Source organism: Staurois parvus, unplaced genomic scaffold, assembly GCF_062004578.1.
Source record: "Staurois parvus isolate SC_StPar_1 unplaced genomic scaffold, SC_StPar_1.0 ptg000223l, whole genome shotgun sequence".
NCBI lineage: Eukaryota > Metazoa > Chordata > Amphibia > Anura > Ranidae > Staurois > Staurois parvus.
Window position 1 is genome coordinate 1,017,467 of NW_028318019.1, and position 20,924 is coordinate 1,038,390.

General features: G+C 45.9%; 1 protein-coding gene across 1 annotated transcript in view; it reads left to right on the forward strand.

Annotated features, from left to right (window-relative positions):
* Window positions 1-20,924, forward strand: part of LOC149460655 (uncharacterized) — a 111,350-nt gene that overhangs the window by 78,706 nt on the left and 11,720 nt on the right. The gene's annotated exons all lie outside the window — the stretch shown is intronic.

The window sequence follows — 20,924 nt, forward strand, 5'->3', positions numbered from 1 at the left end:
AGTAACAGTTCATAAGGAGATCAGAGGTCCACAAAGACATGGATGAAGTGTGGGACCGGGTTGGCCATTGATGGCAGGAGAAGAATAACAATGGAGTCCTGCCCTAGAGCCCTGAATAAAGATGATGGTTTTACTTTTTCCATATTTTTATTTACTATTTCCATATGTTTGGAATTTAATATTTTATTTTAATTGGCTCTGAATATTACATTTTGTTAATTGTCTTTTCTATACACACACTTTATATTTGTAATAATAAAGTATCTTTTTATCAGACACGTTTAATATTATAATGGCTCTGTAATCCAATAGTTTTGTTGTTATGACATTATGGCACTTGTAGTCCTCCAGGTGAATGGCAATACGCTGTATCTAGTTTGATGACATCATGTTGTGTATACATTGTATATTATAATCCCAGTTGGCACACTCCCTATAATTGGCAGAGTAATATTATTCATTATTTTATATATACATTCATTTTTCCATATCATTTTAGGGGTCTACAACAAAATGGAGAGCGTCTCCTGTATTATCCCTATAATTAATATTGTTATCCTTCAATAAAATGGCGGCCGTTATGTATATTCATTTATTTCTTTAGCCACTCTTAGTTGTGTCCTTTATTTCTCATCCTATTGTTCAGCATTTATTATTCATTCCTTTGTATTGCATTCCCTGGTGGGCTGAGTGGTTTTCCCTAAGCGGTTCCGTTTTGTCCTGCTGCCTTTGCTGGACTTCCACAAAATGGCGCCCGCGTCATGCATGCGCGCGGGAGCTATAAATAGTGGACATCGTCAGCGGCAAGGCTATCCCTTTGATAACATGTTGTTGCATGAAACACGTCAGGGAGGAGCAATGCCGTGTTGACGTCACGCTGCCGAGACTGCATGTTGGTCCGGCGGCCATCTTTATCACTGCATATGTAAGTTTGATTTTTTCGGCATCAATATTTGGATTCTTTGCCCATATCTATTCCAGAGTTCCTACACTATAACATCCATGTGTGGTGGCTGATTACTGAGCCGTGGAAGGTGGAAGAGTAACATCTGACAGTATCGGTGTACCTTGGCTGGATTGGATATTAAGGAGCAGTTCCTCCCCCACTCCCTGTAATGGATTGGTCCGTTAGTGATGTCTGGAGTGTGCCCCCTGCTGTGTGTGTGCCAGTGGAGCCCCCTTCTGCCCCTGACCACATCCATGATGACCACCAGGGTCCTGTTTGGAGGGTATTGTTACATGCGGTAAGAGCAAGAACATACCAATCTATCACCATCTGAAGTCACAAGCACTGGAGCAGGGGCGGACTGATAACTCATGGGGCCCCCGGGCAATAGGGGATCATGGGGCCCCTGTATCCTTGCCCAAACTCAAAAAAGCCAATGAAAAAGGTACCAGGGGCATCTCATGGGGCCCCCTACTGACCCCGGGCCCTCGAGCAGTACCCGAGTTTCCAAATGGTCAGTCCACCCCTGCACTGGAGTTATTTCCAATATTCCTGCTTCCCAGTCACCAGAATCACTATTCTACTTGAAGTGTTCTAACGATCACCATCTCGATTCTCATCCAGTCACGAGTTTACTGGAATATGGATTCATCAGCACGTTTTTGCACTTTATGAACTTTATTTATTTATGTTTACACTTATACATTTTAGTGGAATATTTATGGATTTATTTGTGCTTATTTTGGTTTTAATCCATTCACCATATTTCTTGTCACTGGATTTTCTCCAGGTCATTGTTTTCACCAGATCCTTTGTATTAGCACTGCATACCTATTGACCATTTAGCAGAGGATTTCGGGGTTCTGTCCTTTTATGCCAGCAGCTCATTTGTGTGTTTTGTGCGCTCACCTATACTCTATTGATTACATCGGAACATGTTGTTTCTTTTCCAAGTCGGCAGATCTTCCACAAAACTGTTCCACACACAGATGGAATCCGTGACGACAACAAACTCCTTGATATTATGGTCTGTAGCAATGTGAACAGTTCTGTATACAGCTGGGAATTCCAGCACTTGGCTGCTCTTGGCACCAATACTGCCCCCTACTGATACATTTGGGAATTGTCCTGTCCGGGTGATTCCAATGCCGGCTACTCATTGTCTGTCCTGGTCTATGGGGGTGTGATAAGCACAGCCATCAATATATACACATGGCAGTAATGGACAGTAGTCCTCGTCATCGGCCTTGTAAGGGGAAGATCATTGTTCTTCTAAGAAGTCATCTAATGGCTCTTCTGTATGAGAAGGAGCTGAACAATCCTGGAGTTGGCCGGACCTCGGGATACAACTCTTTATTTCCTTTATATGGGACTTGTAATGGCCATCCTTGTGAGGATAATGTCCAGGCAGGGATTCTGCTGGGTGATAAATTACCATCTCGGATTTGTCACTTTGTAAATATTGCAGAGGTTGATGTTCAGTTATATTATTATTTCCTCACCCTGAATGTAACTTTTACAGTTGTGAAGGGCCCAGACTGGGGCTAGTAATGCTTTCTCACAGTCATTGGATGTGATGTGTACAGGTGACAGGGAATTACTGGCATAGGCAATGATTGGTTCAGATTGTCTTGTATTTGATCCAGTACAGCATTGATACTGAGGTTTGTGAATCCAGTTCCCAGATAGAAGGGTTTTCCTCCTTCTGGATAAGCCAGGCACAGGGCTTGGGTGAGTTTCCTTGTCAGCTCATTCATGGCTCGCTCCTGAGCCCCCCCCATGTCCATGGTATATTCTTCTTTAGTAATGTCAATAAAGGTTTCCTGATTTCTGCCTAGTCATCAATAAACGTACGTGAGTAATTCATCACACCCACAAATGATCTCACGTCACTGATGTTGGGAGGTGTTTTACACTTCATCACATCTGTCACAGAGTGCCTGCTCCTCTCCTCCCACCCCTCCCCCCCCCCCCGGTGCCTGTGTCTCCCCTGTGTCCCCTCACCCTCTGCATAGGATGAGAAGTGGCACCTCTCCCCCCCACCTCTTGTCACCTCTTCACATCCTGATGTACCCTTTGAAGGAAGGCTGCGCAGGATGGGGGGAAAGTGACCACCCGCCGGGGGTTCCAGCGCGGTACCGCCGACCTGTCTCCACATGCCCCCCAGCGGGCGCAGCATGGGCACGAGGCTTCCTGAGCTCTGCAACCACTGGAGACAAATGTTGCGCTCCCGAAAGAGCAGCCAGAGTAAGGGGCGTGCCTCGTTGCCCCAGCAACCCGACGCTGGACCGGCCGTTGCCAGAGCAACCAGGAAGTGTCTTGCGCTCGCTTAAGAAGGCCGGCGCAGGACCCAGGTGGGTGTGTGTTCATCCCCCACTCAGGACAGGGTGCTGTGAGGGGTCTGAGCTGTGGCCAGACCCCCACAGCCGGTACCCACTGCAACTCTGCCTAATACTCTGGGTCGGGAGTACCCGCTGCTGCTCTGCATACTACGCTGGGTCAGGACTATTACCCACTGGTACTCTGCCTAATACTCCGGGTCGGGAGTACCCGCTGCTGCTCTGCCTAATACTCTTGGTCAGAAGTACCTGCTACCACTCTGCATACTATGCTGGGTCAGAACTATTACCCACTGCCACTCTGCCTAATACTCCGGGTCGGAAGTACCCGCTGCCACTCTGCCTAATACTCCGGGTCGGAAGTACCCGCTGCCACTCTGCATACTACGCTGGGTCAGGACTATTACCCGCTGCCACTCTGCCTAATACTCCGGGTCGGAAGTACCCGCTGCCACTCTGCATACTACGCTGGGTCAGGACTATTACCCACTGGCACTCTGCCTAATACTCTGGGTTGGGAGTACCCGCTGCTGCTCTGCCTAATACTCCGGGTCGGGAGTACCCGCTGCTGCTCTGCCTAATACTCCGGGTTGGGAGTACCCGCTGCTGCTCTGCATACTACGCTGGGTCAGGACTATTACCCGCTGTTACTCTGCCTAATACTCTGGGTTGGGAGTACCCGCTGCCACTCTGCCTAATACTCTGGGTTGGGAGTACCCGCTGCTGCTCTGCCTAATACTCTGGGTTGGGAGTACCTGCTGCCGCTCTGCCTAATACTCCGGGTCGGGAGTACCCGCTGCTGCTCTGCCTAATACTCCGGGTCGGGAGTACCCGCTGCTGCTCTGCCTAATACTCCGGGTCGGGAGTACCCGCTGCTGCTCTGCATACTACGCTGGGTCAGGACTATTACCCGCTGTTACTCTGCCTAATACTCTGGGTTGGGAGTACCCGCTGCCACTCTGCCTAATACTCTGGGTTGGGAGTACCTGCTGCCGCTCTGCCTAATACTCTGGGTTGGGAGTACCCGCTGCCGCTCTGCATACTACGCTGGGTCAGGACTATTACCCGCTGCCGCTCTGCATACTACGCTGGGTCAGGACTATTACCCGCTGGCACTCTGCCTAATACTCTGGGTTGGGAGTACCCGCTGCCGCTCTGCATACTACACTGGGTCAGGACTATTACCCACTGGTACTCTGCCTAATACTCCGGGTCGGAAGTACCTGCTGCCGCTCTGCATACTACGCTGGGTCAGGACTATTACCCGCTGGTACTCTGCCTAATACACCAGGGCCAGGATCACCGGCTGCTGCTGTGTGCCAGAAATATCTGCTGTGGGCCCCACGATACTCTGCCTAATACTCTGGGGCCAGGATCACCCACTGCTGCCATGCACCAGAAATATCTGCTGTGGGCCCCACAATACTCTGCCTAATACACTGGGGCCAGGATTACCTGTTGCTGCTGTGTGTCAGAACTACCTGCTTTGTGGATTACCTGCCATGTACTGAGGGTTGCTGTTGCCTGTTGATGACCGCTGGGAACCAGAAAGAACCCCTGCCAGAACTGTGAGTGTCCATACCCCTGTTTCCCCTGCCTGGACTGTCCGTGAACTCCCCCCCTTATTTCTCCCTACCGGGACTGTCCGAGAGCCCCTCCATTACCCTCCCTAGATGCTGAGTTTCCGCTGATCGCTGTTGTACCTAGAGGGCTGTGTGAGGGCTGTGCTGAGGTCAGACCCCACAGCCAAGACCCCTCTGAGTCCCCGTGAGGCTGCTGTTGTGCCTAGAGAGCTGTGTGAGGGCTGAGCTGAGGCCAGACCCCATAGCCAAGACACCATTGAGTCCCCATGAGCCTGCTACCATGAGTGTCTGCAAGCCACTTACCGTGCGTGTTCCTAGAAGCCACCTGCTGCTGAGTGTCTGCAAGCTGCTTACTGTGAGTGTCCCTAGAAGCTGCATGTTGTGGAGTGCCATGAACTGCCCCTATTATGTGCCCAACTTACCGTTGCCCAAACTGTCCTTATTGTGTGCTCGGATTACCCTTGCCTGAACTGCCCCATTGCATGCCCAGATTATAGCTACCTGGACTGCCCCCCCGAGGGCTTGGGCCATCGCTACCCGAAGTGCCCTATCGTGGGCTGTATTACAATTATTTTAAAGACAAAATGTCTCTTTTATCAGCAGTAGCTGAGCGGTAGGGACCAAATTCTGCTTTTATTTCTGATACCACTTCAGACCATCTTATTACACCCGTGTCTCTGAGGAAGGTAAAGAAATTCCTGTGCTTTGGCTGAGACACCCATGGGACAAATTCAGTTTTCTGTCAGAATTCAAACTTCGGGTCATCATCACCTCCTCGTAGGTTTCTGTGTGATCAATTATAGAAGGGATCCTTTCTTAGTAAAGAGGCCCACAGTTTCTGTTAGGAATGGTATCACTTTGGTGGTATCATACACAGGCCTCTGGGATTTTCTCTCACTTTTGGGGTGTTTATTAAGTGAGATGGGTCTTAATTTAGGAAGATAATGTTCCCTACTGGAAGGCATTTCATCCTCATCTGGGGGGTCACTGTAGTTACTCTCAGATTCTGAAGCCTCTGATTTTAATGGGATTACAATTTTAGGGCTCATAGAATGGTCTGGGTGTGAGCTGCTAAAGGGTTCAATGACATTTGTAGTCTGCCAAGTAGAAGGTGTAACCCTTGTACTGCTGGCTTTTAGCTCCTGTGTCTCCGGTACCAATTGCTGATATGTGCGGTTCTGGACATCTACCTCATGCTGGAGATGGGTATTCGCAATGCTCAGCTTTTCACATTCTCATTTCTAAAGTTGATTTTATCCCTTTACAGTCAGACAAATCCTCAGAGATCTGATCTAGATTCTTAACCATCTCCCATCCAGCCGTTGTATATAAACAGCCAGATGGTGGCAGTGTCATGTTTCACATGACTGTCATATGCCTTTAAGTGTTTTCTATATTTTTTCTCTGCTCCTTCCTTTCCTTTGGTTTAGTTAATGTTGTATAGATAGCCCTCCCCCTTTCCCAGGAATACATTGCAGCTCTAGCCTCATGGCATGAAGCAGGAAACATTATGATCTTTTGACCTATCGAATGTTCATTGTTGTAAGATTCTCTCAGTTTATGGAATAAACTTCACAAGATCTGCAAGATGTCTTATTGATTGAGTCACTGACTGTGGTATCCAACTGAGGTTGAAGTTATAGCTATCTCATCACAACTGTAAGTTACAGAGAGCACACTATCAATGCTTAGATTGGAGAGACAGAACAGGCAGTGCAGGGGCAGGTGGACGTTTATAAACAGCCTCCCCGCCCCCTGCTTGTGTGCGCTCCCTGGGAGTGCGCAGCAATGCGATCCGGTGCCCGCTGTGTCCTCCAGACACAGTGGAACACCGATCGTCGTACGGGACCTCTGTGTGAGGTCCTAATCATGTGATCACCGATTGGCCAATCAGTGATCACATGCAGAGTAGTAAGCAAGATGTTACTTCTGACATCATTGCTTACTATGTGTGAAATCTGTGAATGATCACAGAGGTCACATAGTACAGGGCTATTCACAACAGCCTTGTACTATGTGACAAGCTGTGACCAATCACAGCTCTCACAGTATTTATCAATGGCTGCAAGAATGCAGCCAGAGTGAAGGAGAAATGATTGCTTTTACAGCCTTTATGGGTGTAAAATAATCAGTGTAAAAAAAAAATCTTCATCATCCCCCACAAGTAGTACAGTGTCACCATGGTGACATTGTACTGCTAGGGTGACAGTATGTAAAAAAAACATAAATAATAATCTAAAAAACATTTTTTAAAAATTATAATTTTTGGTTATACACTAATTTGGGTTTTTTTTTTTACAAAAAAGATAATGGAATACATTTTGGCCAAGATTTATGATGAAATATTATCTATTTGCAAAATTTTATAAGAAAACACTTTTTTGAAAATGTTTGGACTTTTTAATTTATATAGCAAAAAAAATAAAAATCCCAGCGGTGAATAAATACCACCAAAATAAAGCTTTATCTGTCTCAAAAAAAAAAATGCTAAAAAATTTGTATGGGTACAGTGTTGCATGACCGCGCAATTGTCATTCAAAGTGTAACAGTGCTGAAAGCTGAAAACTGGCCTGGACAGGAAAGAAAGTGTCCGGACTTGAAGTGGTTAAAGAAGCGATCAATTCTTTATTTTGCAAATAATTTTCTTAAAATTGAACATTTTATCTGACGATTGTTCCATCTCAGCAGAAATGTTTGTAGATTGAGTTTCTATCTCATGGAGTTTTCTCTGTAAGTGTTTAACGTTCTCAGCCTCTGGCCTGATATCCAATTTTACTTTATTTAATTGTTCTGCCAATTCAAAAATGACATCAAGAAATTCTGGCCGAGATTTATGCAGCCGTGTTTCTTTTTCTTTCTTTGTTTTATCCTCAGCTATTATATACAGATAGCCAGCAACACGTGAATCATCAGAGCAGATATCATTTGTATTCCCTGGAATCCTACTCCACATTTCAGGTACCCAATCATTCATATCCTGCTTAATGTCCAACTTATCTTTCACAAAAGACATCCCCTGAAATGTCACCAATTCTCTGACATCTCTCTGACTCAGAATAGCTTCAGATTCGGCACCAGAATGGCTCCATCTACTAGGAACACTTCTCACATCAGACATTTTCTGTATTTGTAACTGACAACAGTGCTTTCAGAGCCAAGAAAATGACAATAACATATCTATACTTGCACCATTATATTTTTCAAATGTAGGCAAATCTTGGTGGGATCTCCGAAATATGTCAGAACTTTATCTGTGAGGAAATAATCCGTATACAATTCATGGAAACAGGCGGGATCTGGAATGAAGGAGATTCCCTACTAATTCTCACAAAGTAACCGACATCCCAGTTCTGTATTTGTGATAATTGGAAGACGAAATAAAACACAATAATGTGCAAAAATATATATTTATTAATAATATAAATCAGTACAAAATGGGGATGAAATCTAATAGGTGATGATAAATAATAAACAATACAAGATAACAGTACAATGATCTAATCCACAATAATGGGGAGAAATACAAGCCAGCAATTACTTCCAAATATTAATGAATTACATCCAACTGTCTGGAAATGTCGTGTAAGAAATCAGTAACTCAGCAACATGTGACAACAGATATACAAATCCCCCCCGTGATCTCTACAGCCAGATATTCAAAGCTCAACGTGTACCTTGCCATGACTTGATCTGGAATCCCATACACAGGCCAATCCAATCCGCTTACAATCTGAGATGAAGATGTAATGTTACATGAAGTAGTCTACCTTGTCATATATATACTGTATACATCCGGATAAACCATTGACTAGAAGCCAGAATCAGCTTCAGGGATATGTAAAATCAATCTTCCCCAGAGGAGTGAAATGATAATAATTTATACTGCAGGTAAAATGACGTCACATCCCCTCCTGTGCTCACCAGAACCGTTATCGGACTAAACAATGTATCTGGAGATATAAGGGGAGTACAAGTTATCTGAGGAAAATGAAAGTTCTAGTTCCCAATATGGACTGTATGGTGTCAGTGATGTCAGCTTTCAGTGCGCTCACTTCAGGGGGTGTCTGTGTCCGTCTGTTGTCCCTTGTCTCCTGTCTTGTGAGGTCTTGTTTTGTGATGTGTATCCTCTCTATCCGTCTCTTACTTTTATCCCCCACATAAACCTAGGCGGGCAAAGCTTATCTTCACCTAGAAGTGACCTCAGACTAGGTGTCATTTCTCTATATAAAGATTTCAATGACCTGAAGGGGGCAGTATAGGATTGGGAAGGATTTGGGTCTTCTGGAACATGACAAGGTCTGGTAGGAGGAGTAGAAGATTCCATTATTAGCTGAGGGCAGGATAGGCTTCCCTAAAGAGATCGGTTTTCAGAGATCACCTAAAAGTGAGCAGAGTAGGCGATAGTCTGATAAATTGTGGTAGAGAGTTTGAAGATGGGGAAAGCTCTGGAGAAGTCCTTCAGATGAGCATGGGAGGAAGAGAAAAGGGAGCTAGAGAGCAGGAGGTCATATGCGGAGTGGAGAGTACGGTTTGGGTGATATTTAGAGACAAGATCGGTGATGTAATTTGGGGCGGAGTTATAAATGGCTTTATATGTTATTGTTAATGTTTTTAATTTTATCTGTTGGGCAATGGGAAGCCAGTGGAGGGATTGGCAGAGAGGGGTGGAGGACACTGAATTGAGACCAGTGGAGGGATTGGCAGAGAGGGGTGGAGGACACTGAGTGGAGGCCAGTGGAGGTCTTGTCAGAGAGGGGTGGAGGACACTGAATGGAGGGATTGGCAGAGAGGAGTGGAGAACACTGAGTGGAGGTCACTGGAAGGATTGTCAGTGAGGGGTGGAGGACACTGCATGGAGGCCAGTGGAGGGATTGGCAGAGAGGGGTGGAGGACACTGATTGGAGGCCAGTGGAGGGATTGGTAGAGAGGGATGGAGAACACTGAGTGGGGGCCGGTGGAGAGATTGGCAGAGAGGGGTGGAGGACACTGAGTAGAGGCTGGTGGAGGGATTGGCAGAGAGGGGTGGAGGACACTGAGTAGAGGCCAGTGGAGGGATTGGCAGAGAGGGATTGGCAGATACAGAACAGTTAGTAAGGTGGATGAGTCTGGCAGCAGCATTCATGATAGACTGAAGAGGGGATAGCCTACGATGAGGTCGGCCAATGAGGAGGGAGTTACAATAGTCAAGGCGAGAGATAACAAGGGAGTGAATAAGTTGCTTAGTGGTTTCCGAGGTTAAGAACGGCATCTCTTGGAGATGTTGCGGAGGTGAAGTCTACAAGATTAGGACAGCGATTGGATTTGGGGGTGAAAGGACAGTTGGTTAGTCTAGGATTACACCTCGTACCCTGGCATGAGGGGAGGGACTGATGGTTGTATTATTGGTCTTGATGGAGAAGTTAGTAGAGGGGGCACGGGAGCTCAGTTTTTGAAAGATTGAGTTTGAGGAAGTGGAGTGACATCCATGCCGATATGTCACTTAGTAGGTTAGTAATGTGAGAGGAGACTGAAGGGGTGAGGTGAGGAGGAGACTGAGGGGGTGAGGTGAGGAGGAGACTGAAGGGGTGAGGTGAGGAGGAGACTGAGGGGGTGAGGTGAGGAGGAGACTGAAGGGGTGAGGTGAGGAGGAGACTGAAGGGGTGGGGTGAGGAGGAGACTGAAGGGGTGAGGTGAGGAGGAGAAAGATAGATTTGTGTGTCATCAGCATAGAGATGGTACTTAAAGCCATGGGAGTTTATCAATAAACCAGAAACCATGAAATAGAATATACAGAACAAAATGGCTTCCAGCATGTCCATGTAGAGATGATAAGTTCAGCCTTCCTGTTTCATTCTGTGAGCCCAGAACAGTTCTGACAACCTGGTGATCTATGATTGGCTCATATCCCTGTGGGGTGGTAACCTGTAGGCACCTGCTGATCTACAATCGGCTCATATCCCTGTGGGGCGATAACCTGTAGGCACCTGCTGATCTATGATTGGCTCATACTCCTGTGTATCCTGATCAGATGATGATTGCAGCACTCCCAATATTGTTCATGTAATGGAGTGCACAGTGTGTTCCATCCAAGAAGGGCAGCAAGGTAGAAGCCGGCAATTACAGGCCAGTGAGTCTAACATCGGTGGTAGTCATGTTAATGGAATCACTCCTGAAAGGAAGGATCATTGATCATCTAGAAACACACAACTTGCTGGATCCAAAGCAGCATGGCTTTACTGGGGGCAGACCATGGCAGACTCGACTGATTGGACTTTTTGACTATATTACCAATGATTTGGACCAGGGTGGTGCTGTGGACATAGAATATCTTGACTTCAGCACGGCATGTGATACAGTTCCACATAACTATCTAATACAGAAGTTGGACAAGCTAGGACTTAGCCCTTGGGTGGTTCAGTGGATGTGCAGTTGGCTAAAGGAGAGATACCAGAGTGTGGTTGTAAATGGGGTTCACACGGAACAGAGAGCAGTCACTAGTGGTGAACCCCAAGGCTCTGTACTGGGTCCTGTTCTATGTAATCTATATGTAAGTGATAGAACTAAAGGGTTGTTGGGTAAGGGGATGTCTCTTTGCCGATGACACAAAGGTGTGTAATAGGGAGGATATCCCTGGAGGTGTCTGTAACATGGAACAGGATTTAGCATTGCAGGAAGATTGGTAAAAAAGTGGAAATTGCAGTTCAATATTTCAAATCTAAAATAATGCACCCAGCAAAAAAGAATCCCTTGAGAAAGTACAACATTGGAGGTACAGTGTTGTCCAGCACTTCAGAAGAAAAGGATTTTGGGTACTTATTTCAGAAGATTGCAAAATGAACAAACAGCATGGCCAGGCAGTGGGGAAAGCGAATAGAATTCTAGGATGCATCACTAGAGGGGTCACCAGCGGGAGGAAGGTATGACAGAATGCGGCATCCGACCTCAGCCCTTCTCACCAACTCGTGACCGAAGGACCAGCCGATCTGCCACTTGCGTAACAATGCCACTCTCAGTTGCGCCCTGAACAAAGATTTTCCAGCTTGTGGGACTACAATCTATGTGCCAGCAGCCTGAGAGCGATTGTTACTGGTTAATTACGCAATTAACCCTTCACACTGCCACCACCACCTTTTTACAGAGAAGGAGGAAACTCACAAATCTTAGCAGTAACACTATGATATTAGTATAAGTGTCTGTAATACACACTGTCACCTCAGACAGGGATATTCAGAGGATTATTACATACAGGAACACTCTTCCAGGGACAGGGATATTCAGAGGATTATTATATACAGGAACACTCTTCCAGGGACAGGGATATTCAGAGGATTATCACATACAGGAGCACTCTTCCATGGTCAGAGATTCTTTAATTTGCATTAAAAGCTTTAGAGACAGTTCAACACTTTTCAGAAAATAGGATTTATTACTAAAAAGGTCAAAATGGTGCAATAAAAATATTTACAAATAAAGATGTAACAAAGATATAAAGAGAGCAATAAAACAACAGAGAAATAAAAGAAAGGAGTCCAGAAGACAGAATACTTGCAATATCCTTGGTTTGAGCAGAGTCCAATTGTCCGAACAAAAAGATTGCCTTGGCTCTCAAGTCTGTTAGATGTTTTCTGATTGATGTTAAATGAGAGCTGTCTTCTCCAGGCTGTCAGTCTTTTTCTACCATATTAAAGGGGTGTCTCCTGAGAACAAATGACCAATCATCCAGTTTGGGGATGGGTGTTAGGCGGTAACCAAGGTTATGACCAAATCCCTTACAATTTTATACTAAGGTCAATAACCTTCAATAGGTACAGGTAGCATCCTAGCAACTGGCAGATTAATATTTAGAAATATATTCTATACCAGTGGCAGACTGACCATTTGGAAACTCGGGCACTGCCCGAGGGCTCGGGGTGAGTAGGGGGCCCCATGAGATGCCCCTGGTACCTTTTTCATAGGCTTTTTTGAGTTTGGGCAAGGACACAGGGGCCCCATGATCCCCTATTGCCCAGGGGCCCCATGAGTTGTCAGTCCGCCCCTGTTCGTAACACAAAGATACCAAACATAGCGTACCCTTGTCACCCAGGAGGAAAGAGACTGCTTCTTCTCTCTTGTAGGCACTAACATAGTAATGTAGTTCTTGTGTGACTCATATTAAAATGATCTATCTGTATATATACTTCATATTAATGTGCCCAGTTCCTGCTGAAGTTTATAAATTGTATGAAAAATGACTCTTGTGGAATGTACGTTTTATGGCACGCTCTAGCCCTAATAGCGTAACAGGTCATGACTGGCTGAGTTATTGTTTTACAACCGGGCAGAGGGAAGTGGTTTTCCAGCAAACCCCCTGGAACCAGACTAATTAGAGGTTTACAGCCCTGAAGCTGATCTATCTGTGTTTTATTTAGGATAAGAGATCCTGTTGACCTCCGTCAACTTGTAGCTATGCATTCCATGGACAAAGGGATGAGGGAGGACAGAAGGGAACATGGCTGAAACCTAACAAGATGGCTGTCATGTACAACATCTATGCCTCTATTGCACACAATCATCACAGAAGGAGGTCCTGATTCCTCTATATAGATCTTTATATTGCTAGAGGGGTCACCGGCAGGAGGAAGAAGGTCCCGATTCCTCTATATAGATCTTTATATCACTAAAGGGGTCACTGGCAGGAGGAAGGAGGTCCTCATTCTATATAGATCTTTATATCACTAGAGGGGTCACCGGCAGGAGGAAGGAGGTCCTGATTCCTCTATATAGATCTTAATATCACTAGAGGGGTCACCGGCAGGAGGAAGGAGGTCCCGATTCCTCTATATAGATCTTTATATCACTTGAGGGGTCACCAGCAGGAGGAAGGAGGTCCCGATTACTCTATATAGATCTTTATATCACTTGAGGGGTCACCAGCAGGAGGAAGGAGGTCCCGATTCCTCTATATAGATCCTATCACTAGAGGGGTCACCAGCAGGAGGTGGAAGGTCCTGATTCCTCTATATAGATCTTTATATCACTAGAGGGGTCATGAATCATGCTGAGCCCTCTCTGGGTAGTTATGTCTGAGACTGCAGAAGGACCCATGGCTGTTGAGACATCTGACTTGGTTGGTAATTGGTTTTCCATGTGCTCAAGGATTCTTTTGCAACCTCTGCACCATGTAAGACAAGGCAGAGATTGATTGACAGATGTCCCCTATTGCAGAGGCCTCCCTTTCAGACTCCATCATTGGCTGACTGGTACTGTCATGTACCTGATGGGGGACTGAAATGACGGGGTCGGCCTTACTTGTGTCACTAGCCCTGACCCCACTGGAAGAGGAACAGAGGGTGTCTAGGGACCAGGGGGACAAGAGCGCCAGCAGGTGTTGTTTGCAGCTCTTGCAATTGGAGACTTTGGAAGACTGATGAACCTCCAATTGAGGCACAGTAGTGATATGCAGAGCTGGTATGGTAGATCGCCAGGTGTGCACCAGAGCAAGGCAGGAAGCAGGCATGGGAGACAGGAGCAATGTCATAGGAATAGCCGGGGTCATTAATGGGCGGACAGCAAGGTACCAAATCATAAGCAAGCCAAAGTCAGGAGCAGAGCCGAAGTCAGGAACCAGTATCAAGCAGGGGAGTAATCAGAGTCAGGTCAGGAACAAGCCGGGTCAGCAACAAGGAAATCACACACAGGAACGAGCAGGAAACAGGGAACAGCTGAAGACCAGTCAGCACTCAGCACAGGCAAAATAGTCCACCTGGAGCCAATCTTCACCGTGCATGATCGTGCATTTCTGTGCACATGCGCACGTCTAATCACCAGCCGTCTCACGGGAATTCCCTTACAGAGGGGTCACCGGCGAGAGGAAGGAGGTCCTGATTCCTCTATATAGATCTTTATATCACTAGAGGGGTCACCGGCAGGAGGAAGGAGGTCCCGATTCCTCTATATAGATCTTTATATCACTAGAGGGGTCACCGGCGAGAGGAAGGAGGTCCCGATTCCTCTATATAGATCTTTATATCACTAGAGGGGTCACCGGCAGGAGGAAGGAGGTCCTGATTCCTCTATATAGATCTTTATATCACTAGAGGGGTCACCGGCGAGAGGAAGGAGGTCCCGATTCCTCTATATAGATCTTTATATCACTAGAGGGGTCACCGGCAGGAGGAAGGAGGTCCCGATTCCTCTATATAGATCTTTATATCACTAGAGGGGTCACCGGCAGGAGGAAGGAGGTCCCGATTCCTCTATATAGATCTTTCTATCACTAGAGGGGTCACCGGCAGGAGGAAGGAGGTCCTGATTCCTCTATATAGATCTTTCTATCACTAGAGGGGTCACCAGCAACCTCATTTAGAATACTGTGTCCAGTTCTGGAGACCTCACTTACATAAAGGTATTGATAAGATAGAACGAGTCCAGAGACGGGGAATACAAATAGTGATATCAGGAGAGACTTCAGGAACGTAACATGTCCAGTCTGGAGGAGAGAAGGGAAAGGGGAGACATGACTGAAACCTTTACATACAACAAGGGAGTGAATAAGGTTCAGGAGGGCAGGATTTTCAATATAAAACCAAAATGAAGAACACGGGACATGACCTCCAACTAACTGGAGGAAAGTTCACAACTAATCTCAGAAAGTATTATTTTACTGAAAGAGTAGTAGATGCTTGGAATACATTTCCAGTAGAGGTATTGAGCCAGAGACAAATCACAGAGACCATCACAATAGTACACAATGAATGGTTATGAATGAAAGCCATTCATTGTGTACAACTGTCATGTGATCACTGTGATTGGTCATAGCAATCACATGGTACTGGGCTGGTCTGGTACAATGATCTGTCATCTGGTGGACACAGCAGGTGACATATCAAGATACAGCAGAGCCACTAGACTTGGAGGACTTCATATGATGTCCTCCCAGGATGGGAGAGATCCCGCTCAGCTGTCATTCTGCTATAGGCCTGGTGGGAAGCAGTTCATTACAGGGGACACTGTACAGGTTCTACATGTAGTCTCGGGGGGTCCCTGTGGAAGTCCATGTGTGGACATTTCTACCTATGATAAATGACAGGCTAAACCCACCTGGAGACTTTCTCCACACCTGGAGTGTGCTGAGTTCTTGGAGAACGTCTACACAGTGTTTCCAGATTGGCTTTATCACCCCAACGAGCTCGCTCCAGTTCATGGATGTCATCATTATGTTTGGAGGATCTCACCAGTCAGGAGCCTTTCCTGTCATCCTACATGTTCCCTTCTGAGGATTGTTCTATCCTTCCAAACAAATGTATGAAATCATGGATGAGTCCTCCTTCTATGTGATCTAGAAGATCTTCAATCACAATGTCTTTATGGATGAAGTGGATGGCCCAGTTTATATATTATTTATTGCTTTACAGCTTTATTCCCTCCAGGATTCATTCTTTATTTATAGAACCATTCAAGGAAGTGTTCTTACTTTGAGAGATCTCCACCACCATTCCTCTGTGACCATTACATCCTTGTCATTTATGTCTAACATCTTCATTATCAGTGGATTGATATATATTATTATACTTTACGATGTATTTTTTTTTTTACCCAAAAAGATCTGTTTTGGAGGTCTCTGTTTTATTATGTATTTTGTTTTTATCTTGTGTTCTGTGTCTTTAAGACTTTTCTATCTGTAGTAAAATATATTATTTAAACAGTTGGTTGCATAAGAGTTAGGTTTATTGTTTCTTACTTTTTTTAGTTCTTTTTGATCTTCCCTGGTATCTCTGTAAGGTAGATACAATGCTGGAATGGTTATTAGGGGATGTTTCTCGGGGCTGCAGTTCCTCTGAACTCCACAAGATGGTGATCTCATTTCTCCCCAGACAGGACTTCTCTATGGGATACAGATAGGAAGTGATGTCAGGTACAGACAGGAAGTGATGTCAGGTACAGACAGGAAGTGATGTCAGGTAGACAGGCCATTCCGAGAGGTGAGTGGGGAGGAAGCAGATCAGAGACATTGGTGGACGAGGCAGCAGAGGAGGTAATAAGATGTTATTTCCTATTTACACCCAGTAACCTCACCGTCACGTCCGTCCTCTTCCTCCTTAGTCACATCCGTCCTCTTCCTCCATAGTCACGTCTGTCCTCTTCCTCCATAGTCACGTCCGTCCTCTTCCTCCATAGTCACGTCCGTCCTCTTCCTCCATAGTCGTGTCCGTCCTCTTCCTCCATAGTCGTGTCCGTCCTCTTCCTCCATAGTCGTGTCCGTCCTCTTCCTCCATAGTCGTGTCCGTCCTCTTCCTCCATAGTCGTGTCCGTCCTCTTCCTCCATAGTCGTGTCCGTCCTCTTCCTCCATAGTCGTGTCCGTCCTCTTCCTCCATAGTCACGTCCGTCCTCTTCCTCCATAGTCACGTCCGTCCTCTTCCTCCATAGTCACGTCCGTCCTCTTCCTCCATAGTCACATCCGTCCTCTTCCTCCATAGTCACATCCGTCCTCTTCCTCCATAGTCACTGTCAAGGCTCCGGGGTGTGACCAGTGGTATGTGACTGACGCAGGGAAACGCAGGCTTCAGATAAGTTATAAACAATATAATTTATTAAAGACTAACAATACAAACATAAACGCAGTGCAATACTAAAACATAACACAGTGCAAACGAACCAAACCAAACCACCCACAGATAACAGTACATACAATGCAAGCGTCGTCAGGCAGCCCGGGTCAATAACAATCGGGCAGGTAGGAATAGGGGGTCAGGCAGAGAATGGTCGGGGTCACAAGCCAGGGATGAAACAGGAGAAGTCAGCAGAGGTCCGGAATCAGTCAGACAGGAACAGGGATGCAGGTAACAAGATACAGGGCCCAGGAAAAACACACACCAAGGCAGAGACTGCAGGTCTGGCCATCCCTTAAATACACCTCCGTAATCAGCTTCAGGTGTTTGGCTGGATGCAAGGTTGAGTCTCTGATTGCCGGGAGCACCCGCTGGCCAGCCCTGGTACTGCAGCCCACAAGGCAGGTGAGTCCCACCATTACTGGCAAGTCCATTCCTGACAGTCACTGTGATGTCTTTTATCTCCAGCAGATGATGATACACACATATATAGTGTGGGAACCCAGATGAACCCCTTCAGGAGCAGAACATTCCCCCACTTCCGGGGCCGGAACATTCTCCTCATTGTGGAGATAAATTCTAGTAATATGGTCCTCTAAACAAACAGCACTGACAATAAATAGACAAGACAAGGACCATCCTGACCATACATGGCCTACAAAGGGCAATGATGACACTACACAGGCAGCCAATGGGCAATCATTACACTATGCAGCCAACACAATGATGGAGTGCCGGGGTCAGGAGTATGGAGCATAGAGCCCCTTACATTGCTGCTCAGGAGGAAGAAAACATTCCTTTGTAACAGAAAATGTATATAAATCTGAGGCACTTTTAGGAATATCTGGGGTTTCAAAAATGAAAGGAGCTTTATAGGGACTAAAATATTTAATATGTGTAACATTGCGCTGTTTATCTCCTCCTCCCCTCCCCCGCCTGTCTCCAGCACCACACCCGGGGACTAGCAGGGAGGGGAGATTCCTTGCAGTGTAATGAGAACTGATTGGCTGCTCCTCAGGAAAGGGGAGTGTCCTGTTTATCCTTTCTCCCTTTCACTCCCAGAGCCATTTTGGCATTTTTTGCACATTTAAAAAATCATTTTATCCTGAAGATGACACAAAACCCCCAAAATATCAATTTTCTGAAAGTAGAGACTTTAGAGAATAAAATAGCGGCAGTTCTAATTTTTATGTCACAAAATATTATCACAAAGTCTATGAAATGCCAAAAGTCAGTAAAAAATACTCTTAAGCTGATTTCAGGGCATAAAAAGCAATAGATGACCCATTTATGTGTAAAAATATAAAAGCCGAGGTTGCAGCGAGTAAATAGATATCCAACATGTCAAACCTTAAGTTGTGTGTGCTGAAATGGTGACAACCTTTAGTCCCGGTATTATCTATAGGGGACACATTTATAGCCCCTTCTAGGTCATCAGTATAGAGTACGGAGGAGGTCTGCTCCTAGAATTATCCTCTCATGCTGGTGTGACCGGCGATATGTAACGTGTATCACAATCAATGTTATCACGTGTAGGCGCTCCAGCGTGTGCTCTTAGGTTTGGGTGTGCATATATGTGGGGGAGGGGGGGGCCTTAAAATTTTTTAAAGGGAGGAGTTATGTACTTGGTTATAACTTTAATTCTTTGCATTTAAAAAAAACATTTTTACTTAAGGGGACAAAGTCCTCTATGAGATGACTTTTGATGACAGGTTCTCTTTATTGAGACATCCAGGGTCTAAAAGACCCCCAATGTTCCCCTGTACTCCATTGGATGTAATGTAGTGCACATCGCACCGCATTACATTCTTTGCCGGCCTCGATGGTCGGGAAATCTGTCATAACGTCACTTTTTGGTCAGGACAAGAAGGGAGTGAACATGTCCGCTCTCCTCCATCCCCTTTACCCTCCGACACCCGCTGACCCGGGCCCACAGATGGGCAAGCAGAGCCGGGGAAGCATAGCAGGTACAGGAGAGGATCACACACACGGGGTGGCAGAGGCTGGCACCTGAAAGGAGAGCCCTGCGGCTTGCCCTCAGCAGGGATAAAGATTAAACACAATACTTGCCCGGCCCCCAGAACTACATGTCCCGGGCGTCGGGTGATGTAAAGTGACCATCCCTGCATGATGAGCCGACATTGACCTCACAGCACTGCCTCAGAGCAAACTAGTCATAGGAAGGATCAGATTTATCATTCCTTGTCTGCAGATCTAATACTCATCAAAACCAGTTCAGAGACCAAACAAACCCAACAGAGAAAAGGGGCCCCGGACCTCAAAATTGTAGTACACAATAAACAGTCCAAACTAAATGTCTTCCCATGGGGGGAGTAGTTCTTCAATGTTCAGCAACCCTCCTATTCCCCCCTCACATCCACATCCTATTATTGTGTGACCAATACCATCCAAATCATTCTTACTTTCATTTCCCAAAGTTATACGTCTACAAGGAGACCTGTATAGATCACATGATGGCACCAATGAGGATGGAGAAGGACCGGAGTCACATGACTGAGAAGATACTAAACCTCACCCTGGAGATCATCTACCTGCTGACCGGAGAGGTGAGGAGGATTCTGGGAGGTCACATGACATCACTCTTATCTCTATTAATAAAACACAGACCTGACCAGAGAGGTGAGGAGGATTCTGGGAGGTCACATGACATCACTCTTATCTCTATTAATAAAACACAGACTAGACCGGAGAGGTGAGGAGGATTCTGGGAGGTCACATGACATCACTCTTATCTCTATTAATAAAACACAGACCTGACCAGAGAGGTGAGGAGGATTCTGGGAGGTCACATGACATCACTCTCATCTCTATTAATAAAACACAGACCTGACCGGAGAGGTGAGGAGGATTCTGGGAGGTCACATGACATCACTCTCATCTCTATTAATAAAACACAGACCTGACAGGAGAGGTGAGGAGGATTCTGGGAGGTCACATGACATCAATCTCATCTCTATTAATAAAACACAGACCTGACAGGAGAGGTGAGGAGGATTCTGGGAGGTCACATGACATCACTTCTATCTCTATTAATAAAACACAGACCTGACCGGAGAGGTGAGGAGGATTCTGGGAGGTCACATGACGTCACTCTCATCTCTATTAATAAAACACAGACCTGACCGGAGAGGTGAGGTGGATTCTGGGAGGTCACATGACATCACTCTCATCTCTATTAATAAAACACAGACCTGACCGGAGAGGTGAGGAGGATTCTGGGAGGTCACATGACATCACTTCTATCTCTATTAATAAAACACAGACCTGACCGGAGAGGTGAGGAGGATTCTGGGAGGTCACATGACATCACTCTTGTCTATTCTGGTCAATAGACCATTTTATTTTTGCACACATTTAGATGATGTCAGGTGGTTGATATTGTTTTATTTTTCTCCTGATCTGTAGGATTATGTTGTAAAGAAGAAGTCTAGTGGGGAGCCAATCTCAGGAGGATGGAGCAGAACCCGG